The sequence below is a fragment of the Lacerta agilis genome, chromosome 3, assembly GCF_009819535.1.
Source record: "Lacerta agilis isolate rLacAgi1 chromosome 3, rLacAgi1.pri, whole genome shotgun sequence".
NCBI lineage: Eukaryota > Metazoa > Chordata > Lepidosauria > Squamata > Lacertidae > Lacerta > Lacerta agilis.
Window position 1 is genome coordinate 8,348,406 of NC_046314.1, and position 18,259 is coordinate 8,366,664.

The 18,259-nt window shown below is 45.1% G+C and overlaps 1 long non-coding RNA gene and 1 other non-coding gene across 2 annotated transcripts in view; one reads left to right on the forward strand and one right to left on the reverse strand.

Annotated features, from left to right (window-relative positions):
• The window catches only part of LOC117043269, a 67,308-nt gene extending 55,812 nt beyond the window's left edge, over positions 1–11,496 (reverse strand). The window contains exons 1-2 of the long non-coding RNA XR_004426171.1: positions 11,336–11,496; positions 7,786–7,868 (exon numbers count right to left, since the gene is read on the reverse strand). This is a non-coding gene — a long non-coding RNA (uncharacterized LOC117043269). The remainder of the gene's footprint in view (positions 1–7,785; positions 7,869–11,335) is intronic.
• On the forward strand, positions 9,072–9,144 carry TRNAE-CUC. Its single transcript has one exon. It is a non-coding gene; the product is annotated as a tRNA-Glu (tRNA).
• Positions 11,497–18,259: the final 6,763 nt, after the last annotated feature.

Sequence of the window (18,259 nt, forward strand, 5' to 3'; positions counted from 1 at the left end):
TCCTGAACCAATTAAAAAAAAATTGGCTCTTCAGATCAGCCCTCATTATAATACCATGTGTAACGAATCGGATCTAAGTTAAGGGATTTTCAGAAACCCATGGTGTTTTATGAGTTAATGGGCACCCCAGTTTGAGTGGCAGATATCCCTTGGGAGGCGGGACATTCCGCTCTTTAAAAGGAGGGAGGAGCCGTTAGTGAAGGAGAGTGGTGACTGGAAGAAGGAGGGCGTGGGGCCAGGATAGTGGTGGGTAGGTTAGGTTAGGTTAGGATCGTTGAAGATGTGTATATGTTGCTGAAAAAAGAATTTACACTGTTATGAAACCAAGCTTATGAACCATCACTGAAACCATTATGTTCTGAAATAAAGACCTCTTATTTTTGAGCTCAGAAAATATCGTCGTTCATTTGGTCCAGCGAGTTATATAGGCTCTTGAGGAGGTGAACTCAGGGAAAGGACAAAACTAAACTGAAGGGTGATAGTTTGTGTCTTGGAGTTCCCTCAGGAGGGGCTAGCGGGCGGAAACCCTGGTATTGCCACAGAGTTGCTAAGAGGGCTTAGCTAACTGGTATAGTGAGGGGATCTAATAAGGAGAGACCCCGAACTGTAGGCAAAGGAGAGGTTAACCCCCGAAGCCCAGAGCAGAGGATATAACCGGCCACGGCCGCTGGACAGGAAAACTCCCGTTACTAAGGGATCCCCAGATTATAGATAGAAGGGGATTGAAATAACAGACGGACCTCAGAGGGACAGGTGGGGTGCATTGTAATTTGACCCAGAACACCTGATTAAAAATTCACTTAGTAACGAGGGGAGAGTCTGAAGTGGAGGTTCGTCGCAGGTGGCCATTGCCAGAAGCAATGGGGGAAATTAAAAAGGGGTCCCTAAACTGGAAGTATCCTCCTTCCCAGAAATCCAGAAGGATGGAGCCTCCAAGTGAAGTGAGAGGCCTTTGTTGAAATACAAATGCATATATGGACAGCCTCAAAAGTTTCTTTCCTTATCAAGACTTTGATTTTCCTAATCATCAAATGCCTTCCCGTATCCTCTTTCATCTGTCTACAAAACAATTCAAGATTAATCACAATTGCTATGCCCAACCGATTCTCTTTCCAGGCATACAAAGGCCACCATAGATTCTAACAGCTTATTCTTTCCAGTGTTCCGGAACGAACATTCGCCACATACAGTACCTAATAGAAGCTAGTTCTGTACTGTAAAAGGCAGGCAGGCATGGACCTTTTCAGTTTATCAAAAGAAAATGTATCATCAAAATGATGCAGCTTTTTTGAAATTATTGTTTTCTCCATCACAGATGTGCCACAGCCTTGGCAGTCCCCTATAGTGACCTCTTGGCCAATAGGAGGGGCTGCTGGTCTGCCATTTTTGTTCCTAATGTAGATCTTTATTTCCCCCCTTGTTCCTGATGTATATCTTCACTCACCCCTTCTTCCCTGGCGGGTAGGGGCACCATTTTGTGGTTCGCCTCAGGTGCCAAAATGTCTTGGGTGGGCCCTGGTGCCTCCCTCATCAAAGAAATGCTCACGGGGGTATGATGGATAGGACTACCCTTCCTGAGGTCTGTGGTTACTTCTTACTTCAGTGGCAAATGTAATCAAATGTGCAGGAACCATAAAGATGTAAAGTCCCTCCTAATTTAGTAGGTTTCTCCAAATCAGCAATTGTCTCTCTCCCAATATACCAGAACAAAGTGGACAGCTAAAATTAAACCGGCAAAGAAAGTGAAATCAGCAGAGCCTAAACGAAGAGATGGTCTTTGAAAAAATGATTGCTTAATAAGCTACTTAACTAATAGGATACAGTATTCAAAATGTAAACAGTACCTAAAAGCAGTTAAGTAGTTTGCAGAGGTGGAAAAGGAACACACATTTCAAAGCAGGTAATTAGCGCAGCATAAAGCACATAGCTTACAGTAACCCGGGAGGCGAATCAGCCAAGGAGTGTGTGAAAATCAAACAGCAAACGGAGCAGAATGCTACTGACACCACTTTCCGTGCAGCACCAACTCACTAATATTCAGTTGAACAAAAATGATAATCGTTTCAGATCTTATTTTAGTACAGCTAAGATATATTTTCCTTATAGAAGTTTTACACCCGTAAGAGAGGCAGGGCAGACACTGAATGGGTTCAGCGCCCCCATCACTGCAGGCAACAACCATTATAGGCAAGTCCAATTGACACGTGACCATGCCCCCCAGAAAAGGGGGCAAATTGGGCTTATATTTGTTCTGCCGGTGTGTGCAGAGGTCAATAACACAACTCCATGCAAAATGCTCATTGGCTGTACAAGAAGGGGGGAAAACCAACACTATTGAATGTCTGCCACCAGTGCAAAGTGTAAAAGGAGAAACAATATTTATTAGGGGGAAAGTGTGACAGATACTTCTTAGGAACTAAAGGGTGACAACTTTTATCCTGTGGCTCTTCACTGTCTCTTTAGAGCATGGGCAGGCAAACTAAGGCCCCGGGGGCCGGATCTGGCCCAACTGACTTCTAAATCCGGCCCGCGGACGGTCCGGGAATCAGCATGTTTACACATGAGTAGAATGTTTGCTTTTATTTAAAATGCATCTCTGGGTTATTTGTGGGGCCTGCCTGGTGTTTTTTACATGAGTAGAATGTGTGCTTTTATTTAAAATCCATCTCTGGGTTATTTGTGGGGCATAGGAATTTGTTCACCCCCCTCCCCCCCAAAAAAAATATAGTCCGGCCCCCTAAAAGGTCTGAGGGACAGTGGAACAGCCCCCTGCTGAGAAATTTTGCTGACCCCTGCTTTAGAGAATGGTGTTTAGCTGGTTCCCTGTGAAATACCACCATCCCCTTCACTACCCAATGACTTTAACTAGCATCTACTTTGAAAATCTCACTGGTGCTTGCTTCTTTAACGGGTAGGTGCAGTGGGAGTACATTATCTTGTTTATCTGGCATCCATACTCTTCCACTGCATTCCAGGCATGCCAAAATGCTACTTTATTATGGCTTATACAAGACTTAAAAGCTGTGGGCCTGTTAAACCAAGCAAGATAGCCACGGATCTCAGGTGGCCGTGATAGGAGTGGAATGAAGGGAGAAGGCTGATACTAACTAAGGCAGTGTAGCTAGAATGCTCAGTCTAAATTGTTTACTTAATCAAGTTTTTGGATAACAAAATATATATTGGATAAATGTGTCCTTTTTGTGTTTGTGTGTGTGTGTGTGCGCGTGCACAGAGAGAGAGAGAGTTTTTGGTTAAAGAACTGCATTGCAAAATTTGGAGAATTTGGCCAAATAACAATATGTATCATCTCAGCAAAGGGAGCTACCCTGGCTCATATTTTAACACTTGCTGGATCCAGGGGTTAAGAAGGATCTCACATACAGCCTACTTCCTCCCCATCACAACTCACAACACTATGAAACGCAGGAGGAATTTTGCCCAAGGAGGATTGACCAGTGTTTACTGATAGTTTATTGGATGGGTGTCCTACACAGCTACTCCAAAAGGCATTCTAGAATCAAAAAAGCCTTTGGTGGTAGTGCCGTATGCAAGAAAGAAGACAGGCCAGTAGAATGGCCCCCAAAGGGAGGAAGAGGAAGGCAGAGGCACCTCGGGCCAAGACTGCAACATCTGAAGGAGTGGAGATGAATGTTGCTGAGGAATCGCCCAAGAAACCGAAGAAGGATGAAGAATTAGGCTTTCGTGTGACCATTGAGCATTGTCAAAGCTGATGGGTCTATGGGCGCAGTGCCAATGCAGTCAGCGAGGCACTGCACCAGACCTTTCCTGACATCGTGGTGATGGTGAACCCTGAGAAACCACTCAGTTGCTTTGTGGAAAGAAGATGGCACCAAGGTGGAGTTATGGAGCGGCCTCAAGGAAGGGCCACCATGGAAGCTCAAGTTTCCCCGAACACTTCGTCCTGTGTGAGAGATGGAGCATCCATGATGGGATATGATTAAGTGGGGTAAATAATGAAACTCCAGTCGCATCTCTGAAGCTGCTGCCCCTCCTCCACGAAAGGAAAAAACGTACCAGCTGCTTGTTTCCTGATCCCTTTACCTTTTTGCTTTGTTAGTCATTTGGGGACAGGCATATATTGTTTTTCAATAAAGCTTTAACTATTGACATGCAAAAAAAAAGAAAGCCTTTGGTATTTATTGTCACTTTGGTGCCTAGCGAAGGCCTTCGCTTTTCAACAAGCCCTTTAAGTGGAGATATTTACGTATCTCGCTCTGCAACTGTCTTGGATTTGAAAAAGGGAAAAAATCGGAAACTCAGACATGAGATCTTAAAAGTTAGCAAGCCCTGTACAAAAAGCTAGCCGTGTCTAAGCAACATTTTGCAAGAGACCAGCTTTTGGTTCGCTGAGATACCTGCAATGCAAGGCCTCTATTTCATATTATAGAGCCCTTTTCATCACCAGGATCCGATTTAGGGGTGGGGATGCCTAAAAAAGCTTTTCCTGCACAGGAACTGAGGAGAGATTAACAACTGCTGGCAGAAATATAAAAATATAGGTGCCTGCAGAAGCCACAACAGCTGGGGCAGAAAAGACAATTGCTAGATTCACACACATCCCTCACTTATGCTCTAAACCTTCTACTGAGGTTGGCAAGCGCGCTAAGTGAACAAGGAGCCCTTAGTTGCTGATTCACGTGATCCCTGGGCTTGTGGTGGCCGCGTTACATTTCTGTGTGCTATGAGTGGTGGCTTGGCCTTCGACTGCAACCCCGTAATTATCTTGGTTAATTTTACTCACAGTCCTTACCAAATAAAATTCCACCTTGTCTCTAGTCAAAGCAGAGTGCTGCTGTTTCTGAGAATGATTAAGGTCGTGCAGTATACCACGGGAACAGCTGTTTTGGAGATAGGCCGCCGTCGCCTCCAAGGCTCCAGATGTGCGCTCCCTTGCTTGGAAGTGGGTTTCGCTGAACTCTGCAGAGCTTGCTCCTGAGTAAACATGCCCAGGCTCACAGCAGCTCCAAGGCTGGAGCTTTAACAGCAGCTTCTCATGCTGCTGATGGGCACTTTTCTGTTTACTCTGGAGCGCAGCCAAGGGGATAACACAGCTATACCAGCTCCTCTGGGCCCAGGAGACTTGCAGAAGGATCTTGCTGCCTAGAGACGGGTGCCTAAGGGTGCTGACAGGTTGGGGGGCTGCCGGGAAGAACAAGCTGAGAGGCGGGCGAGGGCTTTCCTCCTTTTTGTTTTACAGAGTCGGAATGGGTTGAGTTGAGGTGATTATTTTATACTTGCTTCAGGTTGCAATGGGCTCCAGTTAGGTCAGATTCTGTCTCTTATAATAACAATTAATAATAATTTTATTATTGTCAGGAGACAATCCCTGACAATTATTTATACCCCACCCATCTGGCTGGGTTGCCCCAGCCACTTGTGGTTAAGAGGGTTTCAGCGGACCTCAGAGAAGGAAAGGAGAAGAAGTCTGTGTGTTGTGTGGAGAACTTTGATGTTTTGGATTCAAGCTCCAGAATGTGTTGGCAGTGGGGTCATATAGTCCTCCCTTGACAGAGCTCTCAGAAGAAAAATACATGTAATGGTAAATATGTGAATGCATTTAACATGTGTAGGGTCCCCCCCCCCATAAAAGCTGCAGGTTAGACCACATACTTCACCAGAGTCCTGATGAAAATCCTCTCAATGTTGGCATTACCCCCATGTGAAAAATAGACATTGGTCTGGGATCTTTAATAGAATTCTTTCAGCAGGTGAACCTTGCTGAAATTGCTCTTCCACACAGCTATTAAGGGGACAGGAGCCCTGCTTTCTTTTTCCTCTGACTACCATAGCTTTTTGCTTCCACTGATGGATTTACGGTAAATATCTAGGGGGACGAATTCAGGTTGAAAGAGCATCAACAACGCACTGCGTTTTAATTTCAAACAATACGTTTACGTTTCTCTCTGTGTGTATGTGGGCAAGGATACTGAGCAAGACCGTTTAATTACAGGGCTGAAGTTGCAACCCTATGGACACTTACTATTCAGTAAAACCCATTTAATACTTCTAAGCAAGACTGGGTGATCCTTTCCAGAAAAATATCCATAACGCGAGTGTTATTGCTGTGAGCAAATTGCAGCGTTTGAGTAGTCGGAGAGCATAGAATGGGAGAATGAGATCATCCCAGGTGTCTTCAGTGGATTATACTAAGAACTTAAGAACATAAGGAAAGCCTGCTGGATCAGGTCAATGGTCCATCTAGCCCAAAATCCTGTTCTCACAGCGGCAAACTAAGATGCCTGCGGGACAGTATAATTGTATCATGTCTGTCCTTGGTTCCCAATATCAAGGCCAGAAATATACAGAGAGCGCGTGATATTTTGTGACATATCTATGCCTGTTCTCTCATGGCCCTTGCCTTACATATAAAAGTTTTAACTCAGTTCCTCCAATCCAACCAGGAGACCTGCACATTGAGGTTCGACTGCACATCAATTTCCCAGGCTGAAATGTCCAATGCTGTCATGTACCACATTTAGATTGTTTTGAACAGAACTACCTATCTGTTTGCGGTTGTTTTTTGGGGGGTGGGGAGATGAGGCTAAATAAAACCTTCAATTTCCCTCTCTCATCTGGATAAGCGACATAATTCATGATGTATGAGTGGCAGGAAGTCTCCCAGTCCAGACTTTTCAACCCTGGGAAAAGTGAACACAACTCCCCCTTTGCCCACACATTTCCCAGCGTCTGATTTTGGCAAGTGCGCTGGGCCCCAAGGTCATTAATTTCACTGTAAGAAATGATAAGTGCAGGCTTTGTGTTTCAACACATGCACATTAGGGGAAGCAGTTTACTACAATGGCAATGGCAATACAAGAACATTTTGATTTCAATGTTTAAAGTCCATTACTTCATTTTTTTTAAGTATACATCTTTATCTACCATTTAAATCAGGGGTCCCCAAACTAAGGCCCGGGGGCCGGATGCGGCCCAATCGCCTTCTAAATCCAGCCCGTGGACAGTCCGGGAATCAGCGTGTTTTTACATGAGTAGAATGTGTCCTTTGATTTAAAATGCATCTCTGGGTTATTTGTGGGGCATAGGAATTCATTCATTATTATTTTTTCAAAATATAGTCCGGCCCACCACAAGGTCTGAGGGACAATGGACCGGCCCCCTGCTTAGAAAGTTTGCTGACCCCTGATTTAAATCCTTTTAATAGCCCGACCAAAGTCTGCCATCGCGAGGCTCGCAGCTATCTTTAGAGTTCCCTAGGCACTACGTAGCAACTAATGCCAGCGGCCATGGAGGCCCGTTTGGTGAAATCCGAAAATGCTTACGCCAGCGCTCTTCCCCTCACGAACTTCAACTTTCCAATAGCTTGGGTGAGAAGTTACACTTGCCCCCCTCGCTCCCTGAAGCTTTTAAAAGTAACACCGGTGTTGCAGCTAATGAGGCAGTAGAAGGCAAGCTGTGGTATATTCATTGCTGCTAATTACTCCATTCCCGGGAGCCTAATCAAAGAATTGTGCATTCAGTTGCTGTCTAGTCAGCACCAGCCACCTGCGATTTCTGACACACCTGAGCTCTCAGCTCAGTGGCCCATGACTCCAAATTAATCCGCCCCCATTACTAAAGGATAGAAGCCGAAGGCGCCCAGCAACCCTGGAATGGCGCTTTGCTAAAAGAGCAAAGAACAAACAAGCTGAGCAATACTCCGCAGTCAACTGTCTGTGACAGAATCATATCTATATATTTATTGACACATCTATTTTTATATATTCCCCCCCCCCAACTGTTTCTCTCAGTCCCCATTCCACTCACCCAGTTCTGCTTCCTCCCGGTTGCAGGCAGGCTGGATTTGGCTGGCAGGCCATAGGTCAGGGCTTCCCCATCTTTTTTCAGGCCTAGGGACACATTTGGAAATATAATAAACTGTCAGGGGCGCCGCAAAATACCCATTTCACATAAAACAGGTGGTACTGAGACGCACATATACCGTATTTTTTGCTCCATAAGGCGCACCGGACCATAGGGCACACCTCGTTTTTAGAGGAGGAAACAAGAAAAAAAAATATTTTTCTGGTTTTCCTCCTCTAAAAGCCCTGGTTTTTTTGAGGATCACCTAAAAGTTTTGCAGCTTTTTTTGCAAAGGGAAAAGCCCTGTTTTTTTGAGGATCAACTAAAAGTTTTGCAGCTTTTTTTGCAAAGGGGAAAACCCTGTTTTTTTGGAGGATTAGCTAAAAGTTTTGCAGCTTTTTTAGACAGATAATCTAATCAGCCAGCCTCACATGTCGCTGGGGAAACAAACAACCTCCCTCTGCAGCACATTCAACAATGGAGGCCTGGGCAAGGGGGCGGGGCTGAAAGGGAGCCGGGGACTCTCTCCCGATCTCTTGCTGCTCAGCTGCTCAGCGGGGTCCTTTCAACACCCACTTTTCTCTTTGTAAAATAAAAAGCATGATCCTCTTTTGGCCCCTGGGCAATTCAGCTCCAGGGACCACCATTCGCTCCATAAGACGCACAGATATCTCCCCTTACTTTTTAGGAGGAAAAAAGTGCGTCTTATGGAGCGAAAAATACGGTACCCTCCCACACTGAGAAAATAGGCAAAACATCAAGACTGGATTACTGCAATGCGCTCTATGTGGGGCTTCTCTCACGCTTGATCTGAACTGGTTGCCGATTTGCTACTGAGCCAAGGCATTCCTATAAGCATATAACTAAGTTGGGATCAATTTGCCTATGAGATTGCTTTACCCTACACGTGTGCCCACGCAACAACTTTGATCGGCGGAACTGGAACTACTACAGGTGCCACATGGTGTCTGTTCCACGTTTTTAAGAACTCAACCGTTTAGTGTGGCAGCGTCTTACTCTTTGGAACTCCCTGCCTATTGAGATCAAGCAGGCGTTTCCCTATACTCCTTTTTGAAACATTCCTGTTTAAACAAGCCTACCCAGATGCTTAGAAACCTGAGGTCCTTTTAATCTGTTTTAGCACCTTAACTTTCGTATGTTCTAAAGTAGGGCTGTATTTTTCTTCTTCTCAATTTTACTGCTTCACCTTTTGTAAACCGCTTTGCTGCTGCTTTTTACAATCAGGCAGTGTATAAATGGCTCAGTCGGTAGAACATGAGACTCTCAATCTCAGGGTCGTGGGTTCGAGCCCCACCTTGGGCAAAAATTTCCTGCGTTGCAGGGGGCTGGACTAGATGACGTTTGTCGCCCTTTCCAACTCAACGATTCTAAATTTTATGAAATAAAGTAAATATGTATACACTTATAGGAAATGCCACCCTCAAACAGACAATGCCTCCCAACCAAGCAGACCCCCCAAACATACATATGCACACGCACACACATATATACATATGAGAAAAAAGCAAGGACCTCGATAGTTTTAAAGAGCATCTTAGGGCGCCATAGTGAAAGACAGGAACAAGGATTCAACTGCTGCTCACCCAAATTGCAAGGCGACTGCTACACCAAACCCTGGCAAGGCTGAAGTGTGGGAGAAAGCAGACAAACCTCTGCAGGCATGGTCATAATGATGCTGTCGCCAGGCCTCAACAACCATCACTGGCCCCTAAGATGGAAGAGGAAGCAGGTGGGTGCATCAATACTGGTTTCTACCCGCTCTTTCTCCTGGTGGTGTTGCTGCTGCTACACCTATGGCTGGGCAGGTGAGCACACCGCTTCTCTTTCACCTCACAATAAGGCAGGAGGGAGCAGCAGGCTGGCCCAGGTCTGCCCACCTCAGTATCTGCCGCCTGAGGTGGATGCCAGGGACCACGTGAGGCGCTCATCTCAGGCAGCAGGTGCCGAAAGATGGGAAGTGGACAGGGCCGTGTGGGTCGCACAACTTACCTTGGGCACCCCTAAGCTAGCCAACTGCCCTCACGTTTAGTCTAGATGCAGCCTAACTTAACGCACCACTCATATTTTGGGTGCCTATGGCAGCCATCTTGTGCCAGAATGCTTGTACCCATGAGTCCTGCAGCTTATTTTTAGGAAGGGGGAAAAAACCCCACCCTCCCTTCAATTTTTTTTTTTTTTGAACAACCACCAGAACTTGTGTCTTTAACCGCAGGTATTCAACCACAGTATTTTTTTTAATAGAATTTTATTAACTTTTCAACAATATAACACATACATAGAAACTTACACTACACACTGTAACAAAAATTAACAAAAATACAAAATACAAAAATCATAAAAAACAACAATAACCACAAAAAACAACTAGAATAACTATAATTATTCCTTCCTTAACATTGTTAATTGACTTCCTCACGTCCTCTCCTTCTGCGTTCATTGTATAACATCGTTAGTAATTTCTTAACATTGTAAGTCATTGGTAACACCTTATCTTATTCTTAATCTAATTTCCTTATCAAACTTCTATCTTTCTTAATCTTATCTATTTTCCATGACTGTAGCCTAACCTATCTTCTAGCTCTATTCAACCACAGTATTAAGCAGTCTTGCCAGACGTAAGGGTAGACCCTGAGAAAGCGGATTTACACCTTGCCTACCATCACGAGCATCTATGGGTCACTGACAAGGGCTAAGGGCAGCACCATCTGGATAAAAATGTAATCTCAAGAGAAAATGAAGGCGTTGGTAGCAGCTGAGCCGCTGAATAATTGGCTTTTAAGCTGTGTAAGAGATGAGAATAAGCACATTCGTATACTTCCAAGGGAGCCAGTATTACCCAGGCATGCCTCAGCAGGCCCCTCTCCACTGAGGGCATGACAAAACACTGAATAGGAGGAGGGTATCTTGAGTCCGCCAGGATAAAGGCTTTTTCTATGCTACTGGCCAGCTTGCGAGTGCTATGCTTATCAGCTCTGGGAAGGAGAGCACATGGATATAGGGAAGCCACACAGGAGTCTTTTCTCTCTCTCTCTCTCTGTAACGAAAAGCACCTTCAGGGGGTGGAGGGTTTGGCAAGAGGAGTGGTGTTGCTTCACCCTTTCCCTACCAGCTGCTTTCCCACTCCAAATCACCCCACCAAAGCTGCTCTGCACACTGACCCAGCCTGGAGGAGAAATCGGCTTGGAGCGGATGAGATTTGGAGTAGGAGAACGCCAGAGGAGGAGAGGGTCAAGCAAAGCCACACCTTCCTCGGTCTCACTGCTGCCCACAACAGCTTCCTCCCAAGGCTGCTGCTTGTTTTTAAGAAAAGGAAACATTTAGGCCTCGTCGTATCTTTGTATATCGTGCATAAAACTGCATTCTGTTCACATACCCAAGGCCAAATGACTATACACATTATTTGCGCATGAGAACGACAGCCCAGGATCCCAGGGACAGCAGTCTTGTCCTACAATAACAATTCCGGGAAAATAAGAAGATATGTTCTGCTTACCAAACAGCTCCACTGACTCTAGTTCAGATATCTTCACGTTTCATGAGAAACTGGCTTTCCAAGCCCGTAGGTCTGGAACTTAATCCTGAGCAGGGGCAGGAAAACCCTTTTTGCTGTGATGCGGCCTTCACACTGGAGTGCAAGCAGTCATCAGCTTGAGATTTTACCTCAGCCTTCTCCAATTTGCTACCCTCCAGCTGTTTTATATTACCACTTGCATCATCTTCAGCCAGCATGGCTCTGCTACCTGGGGGCTGATGGGAGTTGTAGTCCAAAACAGCTTGCAGGGAGGGGGGGACCAGATTGGGGGAAAAGCAGCTGTGCTTTACATAGAGCCTCAGCTTCTTGGTCCACAACTATAGTATGAGTCTGAACACAGTCTTTGGCCACACCATGCTCATGGGTTTCTGAAGATTGCTTACCGGAGCCTTTAGTTTGTCCGCTTCATTTGTGGTTACCTGACTAAGGGTTTTGCCACTTGCTGCCAAATTGCCTTTCATGTAACTATATTTCCCCAAATGAGCATGGAAAACCTCTCTGCAGCTACTCTGGCCCTTAGGTGCTGTTCCAACGTGCACTGCACAGCTTTAATCTCTTGCTAACTACTGTGATTCTATCTTTTTAACTTCCTTAAAGTTCTGGAGCAGATTCTCCTTTTCCAAGGCCTCATATTTCACTGATCCTCATCAGTTTTGCTTCTGATCTCTGCACTCTACTAAAACTATATTAAATATTGGGTGGACATAGCAGACGAAACAGTGATTGTTCAAGCAGCTGTGTTTATTCTGAGGCTAGAACAGAACTGGACTGAAGGGCTCAGCAGCCTGCTTATATAGAACTCAGCTACAAGCAACAGTAACAACTTTCTGTAGTTACCCAATCCCTGAACGTCACTTTCAATCCCTCATTTGCATGTGCGGACCTGAGTGAAAACTGCAGCAGAATGAACTATATACACACACCCCTAGTGGCCTAGGGTGAGAACTTCAATACATAACGAACTACTTCAATCTGGTTTCCATTTATTATCTCTGCACTAAACCCTGGATCATTCATTTCACTTGCAATGCTGAAGAATTAGCAATGAGGTCTGTTTGTGTTGTTGCACAGCTCTCTGACTCTGATTCCAGGGTTTCTTGTATGGAGCCTTGGCGGCACTGCAGCCATGAGGTAGAATGGAAGGCGAGAGGCAGGGGAGGTACTAAATTTTGGCATCACACAGAGTGCTGCTGAATTTTGAAACCATAAGGTCCGCCATTGGAAGGGACCCAGACTGACACACACACACCGCCCAAGCTCCTAACAATATTATGTATGTCTTCATCCTTACATAGCTCTACTATTGACATTGTAGGTCATTTTCTAAACTCCATAGGCTTTCCTATATCTAATTCTTAACACTTCCGTAGTAACATAATGTTTTTTGAATAAAGGGGAACAGCCATTTCCTTGGAATAAAAGCAGAGAGAGGATGTCTGGATTCCTTGCAATAACTGGCAAACAACTGCAGATTTATAAAGCAGGGGGGAAAGTCCATAAAAGTCCTGTGTTCTTAAACTTCATAACCCACTTTCTATTGTAATAATTTGAGAGCAAGCTTGTCCCACTCCTCTAGTGCCTGAAGCAAATGAGTTGCATGCTATCTGTTGCCCGTCATAGGAAAAAAAATCCATGAGTTCATCAGTTTATCAGACCTGGAGGAAAATTCCTTCCATCGCTCATTATGACATCAGCTAAACTCTGACTCAAAGGGCCTCCTCACTGGCTGGGTTCAGACTTTGGAACTCCCTGCCTTGTTGAAGGCTTTCTTCAGCCAATGGGCAATAAAAATATATAAATGAGACAGATATTTGGCCTATTGGGCAGATTTGCTTTGCTGTGCTAATCTGTATTCTGCTGTCATTTTTAGTTGCACTTATTTGATCCCATTGCCATGTTGCTTATGGTGAGGGTTGCAATATTTTGAAGAGTAAAAAAGGGGATGCTATGACGACACTCATTTTAAATACCCTTACTTTATGTAGGCCAAAGAAGCTGTGGTATATATTGCTGAGGGGGGCAGGGGAAGAGAAGAGGAAATCAGATCTTCAGCTACCAGTTATGTCTATGTCTCATCCAGAAAGTATAGCCAGAGACATTTTGGAAAATTTAAAAAATCCACCCGGAGAGACATTTTCCCCTTGGAAAATAGGATGTGTCCTGGAAGAAAAAGGGCACATGGTAAAGGTAAAGGACCCCTGGACAGTTACATCCAGTCAAAGGCAACTATGGGGTTGCGGCACTCATCTCGCTTTCAGGCCATAGGGAGCTGGTGTTTGTCCACAGACAGCTTTCTAGGCCATATGGCCAGCATGACTAAACCGCTTCTGGTGCATGGGACACCATGACGCAAACCAGAGCGCACAGAAACATTGTTTACCTTCCTACCACAGCGGTACCTATTTATCTACTTGCACTGGCATGCTTTCGAATTGCTAGGCTGGCAGCAGGAGCTGAGACAGAGCAACGGGAACTCGCTCCATCACGGGGATCCGAACCGCCAACCTTCTGATCGGCAAGCCCAAGAGGCTCAGTGGTTTAGACCACAGCGCCACCCATGCAACCCTATAACTTGGGCATTTTTTTTATGGAAAGGTGCTGCATAAATATAATAAATAATTGGAATACATAAGTTCAAACACATAAACTGCCACTAGAGGTTCCTTTGTAGCCTTCTTGTTCATCTCTAGACTGCTATCATTTCAGTAGTGTGTGTGTGTGTGTGTGTGTGTGTGTGTTTTAAAAAAAGGAGTTTCATACTTACCCCAGCTGCCAACTAGTACAGTGAGAGAGCACAGGATTTGCACAGAGAACGTCCCAAATTCAATCCCTGGCATCTCCAGGAAGGACTGAGAAAGGCTTTTGCCTGAAGCCCCGGACAGCTGCTGGCAGTCTATGTCGCTATTACAGTGCTACATGGGCCTATGGTGTGGCTCAGGCTGCATTCAGACAGCATTTTATTCTGTTTTTACTGTTTCCCTACCTGTACAAGCCAATTCTGGAAATCTAGTGGAAGTTCAGCGCTCACTTCCATGTTAATTGTTTCCAGGGAAGCATAATCCATTTCGCAACCCCGTCAACTCACAGGTTCGCACAGGTTTTGTGACGTAATTTTACGTGATGGGATTTGGGGAGGTCTCCTGGCATTCAGTTCTTCCTTCCGTTTAAAATTTAGCATGACATGGTGGTGTATCACTCAAAGAAGGGTCATAGCTCCACAACGCAAGAAGTGCTGCAGTGTAAAAGGAAGGTCAGAAATTGTGACAGAAACACTAGCGGAGTGGTTTTCAAAGAGTGTGGCAAGAGAGGATGGCAAGTGTGGCAGGAAGATTCAAGGACAATCAGTATTATATTATGGGAATTACCCATGTTATTATGTGGCTGCGTTGCTTTGAGCTTCCTGGATGTCCCATGTTCATATTGCAAAGTAGTTGTGTTGTCTGTTATAAATCAGGCACCGCTAGGAGTTATTCCATTTCCAAAGTATTTCATATCAACAGAAAATGTGGGGGTAGCCAGCAAATGGGACGGCCGGTAATGCTGGAGTACCTGCTCCCACCGCGCCGTGAAAAGGGTCCGCTGGCTACGATCTGAAGGTTTAGCGTGTGAGTTCGGAATGTTGCCTCTGAAGTTTTCTGCGAGCGTCTGTGAGTTCCAGAAGGTTCCGGAGAAGAAGAACTAAACTAAACGATGGCCAAAAACTAGACAGCCAAATAAAAGGTTTTAAAATAAAATGAAATAAACACAACGGAGACTGCAGTCTGGTGAAGAAGCCTTCAGCTACCCTGCGTGGTTGGTTTCAGTTTCTCTTTCTCTCTATGTTTGCCACGCAACGATGTTCTCACTCGGCTTGCCTCGCGCTTTCTCCACACCACAACAGGGAGTGGCAGCTATTTATTAAAGGGTCAATCAACGTCATAACAAGCATATCAACCAATTACAATCCTGTTACTGTGCTAAGTTTAGGGATGAAGAAGACTAATGACCATTACCTTATTTAAAACTAGAACACCTTTTTTAACTGCGGAAGGATCCATGCAGTAAACTGCCCGTCGGATCCTTTTTACCCTTCCTTCCAAGGGCGGAAGGATTTAACAAAGTAAATATAAATAAACATAAATAACCAGGTGCAAAGGCACCTACAAAACATATTCCCACAAGAAAAAGTTGGTGTGGCGCGAGCAAATTTTTATTCTGAAAGTGTGGCCTAGAGAAAAGAAGTTTGAGAAGCACCGCACTAGCAGAATAACCAGTAACCCTAATGCAATAAGCCCTATGTCTGAATGCAACCTCAGAATAAAGCAGCAGCTGATGTTCTTGGTCGAGGCCCATTTCACACAAAGGAATGATTAGATCCTGAAATTGAATCTTGTCTTGACATTGGCAGTGGGGCACTGCCCTTCTGAGGGCAGCTGGCTAGCTTAGTGGCCACAGGCAGGGCTGCCTTCCAACCCTTGGTTACCACTCCCTGCTTCCCAGAACCTGCCGCCTGAGGCAGGCATCTCACACCGGCTAATTAATTGTAAGGCTGGGCAGCCAATAGTGGATGGTACAATGAGGCTGCTGGCTTGCTTGACCTCTCTCTGGCCAAGTCACAGCTGCATACCTGTTAGGGCTGAAGCAGTGGTGAGATTGGCTCTGCCTATATGTTTGCACTGCACCAATCTGGCATTCCTACAGGAGCGTGTGCACTGTGCCGCTCATGTTCCTTCCTGGTATGCTGTCCGCTACTGACTGCAACATGTTTGTGACTCCGGACAGTTCTTTGTGGCAATTCTGATATTCCCAAGCTTTTCTCTCTGGATTCTTTTGTCTTCATTCAGCCAGGTTTGGAACAGGTACAATGGCCTTGCGAGACCTGAATTGCACCGGAGAAGCATAAAAGTCTGGCACTCTCCTTTGCCAACTACTTTGGCTCTGGAGCACTTACTGCAACTTCAGGCTGATTATTAATCAAAGTCCCTTCTCTTCCCTCCCACTTATCTAGAGAGCAGCAGATACAAGCCAAGAAACAAACATCCAGGGAAAGTAAGACATTAATCTTTTTTATTGCTCTGACGCTTGCTTCTAGGATACTTCAAGGATTTTAAACACCTAGTTCTCAGAATTTTAAAGCATACTGATTTTGGTGTGCATTTCTTACTAACTTAAGGTATCTTTCTCCAGAAACCAGCTATTCTCCCCATTAACGCTTCTCAGGTTTTGCCCCGAAGAGGTTTTTGGAGAATGATGCAAAAGGTACGTTATCACAGGCTGTAGCAACAATGCCTTACCCTGTCAAGATTTCAACAGGGTTTTTCTTTTTAATTAAGTGCGGTTACATTTTAATTAAGAGCTTATTGAGTCCATAATAAGACCCGCAAGGCAGTTCCAAGACAGGACAGGATGATTCACCAAGGGATCCCAGCCTTAGCTTAAGTAGGTTTCACTTGATTCCCTTTGCCCACCGAAAGCCCTTCCAAAGCCAGGGATAACTCTTCTATTTTACTGGAGCACAGTTTGATGGGGTCACCCAGAGAGTACCTGCGCAGCTACAACCAAGACAACCAAAACACCCTTAACAAACCCATGGATCTTGTAAGTTACACCACCCTGGTGGGTTGACTGGAAAGGGCCTCAGCTCAATGGTGGAGGTCCTGTTTTGCATGCAAAAGGTCCCAAGTTCAGTCTCCCTCATCTTCATATAAGGCTGGGAAAAGCTTTCCATCTCAGGGGTGGGGAACCTTTGGCTCTTCAGAGGTTGCTGAAATACGACTAACATCCCTGCTCATTGGCCAAAATTGCTGGGGCTGATGGGAGTTGTAGTTCAGCAACATCTGGAGGGACACAGGCCCCTCGCCCCGGCTCTATCAGGAACCCTCAGTCAGAAGGACCAAGGGAACCTTAGGCACTTCTACACACAGAATGGAAACAGGACATATTCATGGAATCATAGAGTTGGAAGAGACCACAAGGGCCATCCAGTCCAACCCCCTGCTAAGCAGGAAACACCATCAAAGCATTCCTGACAGATGGCTGTCAAGCCTCCGCTTAAAGACCTCCAAAGGAGGAGACTCCACCACACTCCTTGGCAGCAAATTCCACTGTCGAACAGCTCTTACTGTCAGGAAGTTCTTCCTAATGTTTAGGTGGAATCTTCTTTCTTGTAGTTTGAATCCATTGCCCCGTGTCCGCTTCTCTGGAGCAGCAGAAAACAACCTTTCTCCCTCCTCTATATGACATCCTTTTATATATTTGAACATGGCTATCATATCACCCCTTAACCTTCTCTTCTCCAGGCTAAACATACCCAGCTCCCTAAGCCGTTCCTCATAAGGCATCGTTTCCAGGCCTTTGACCATTTTGGTTGCCCTCCTCTGGACACGTTCCAGCTTGTCAGGATCCTTCTTGAACTGTGGTGCCCAGAACTGGACACAGTATTCCAGGTGAGGTCTGACCAGAGCGGAATACAGTGGTACTATTACTTCATATTCACACAGGCGTTCAGGATGATGGGGTTGGGTCATTCATGTCAGTCACTTCTCTCACCAATGCAAGGTAAGCCAGTAAGGTATAAGAAAAAGAGTGGAGCAATTATTATTATTATTATTATTATTATTATTATTATTATTACTACTGTTCTTACTGTTCTTACTTTGCATACCACCATACATCTGTAGATCTTAGGGCAGAGATGGTTAAATTTGCCAGTAGAATTCACCAGCAAGCACATCTTGAGTGATATCTGGCAGGGTATAGGGATAGAGAACAGATATAGATACAGTCTCTGGCTTCATTGATGGTACCACAAGGTCTGTTGCCTTTGCTTTTTTAGATTCTGCAGTGGAAGTAGCTGTGCATTTGAACCTTTTGCCTCAGCGAGTCAACACCTCTTGATGTGAATGA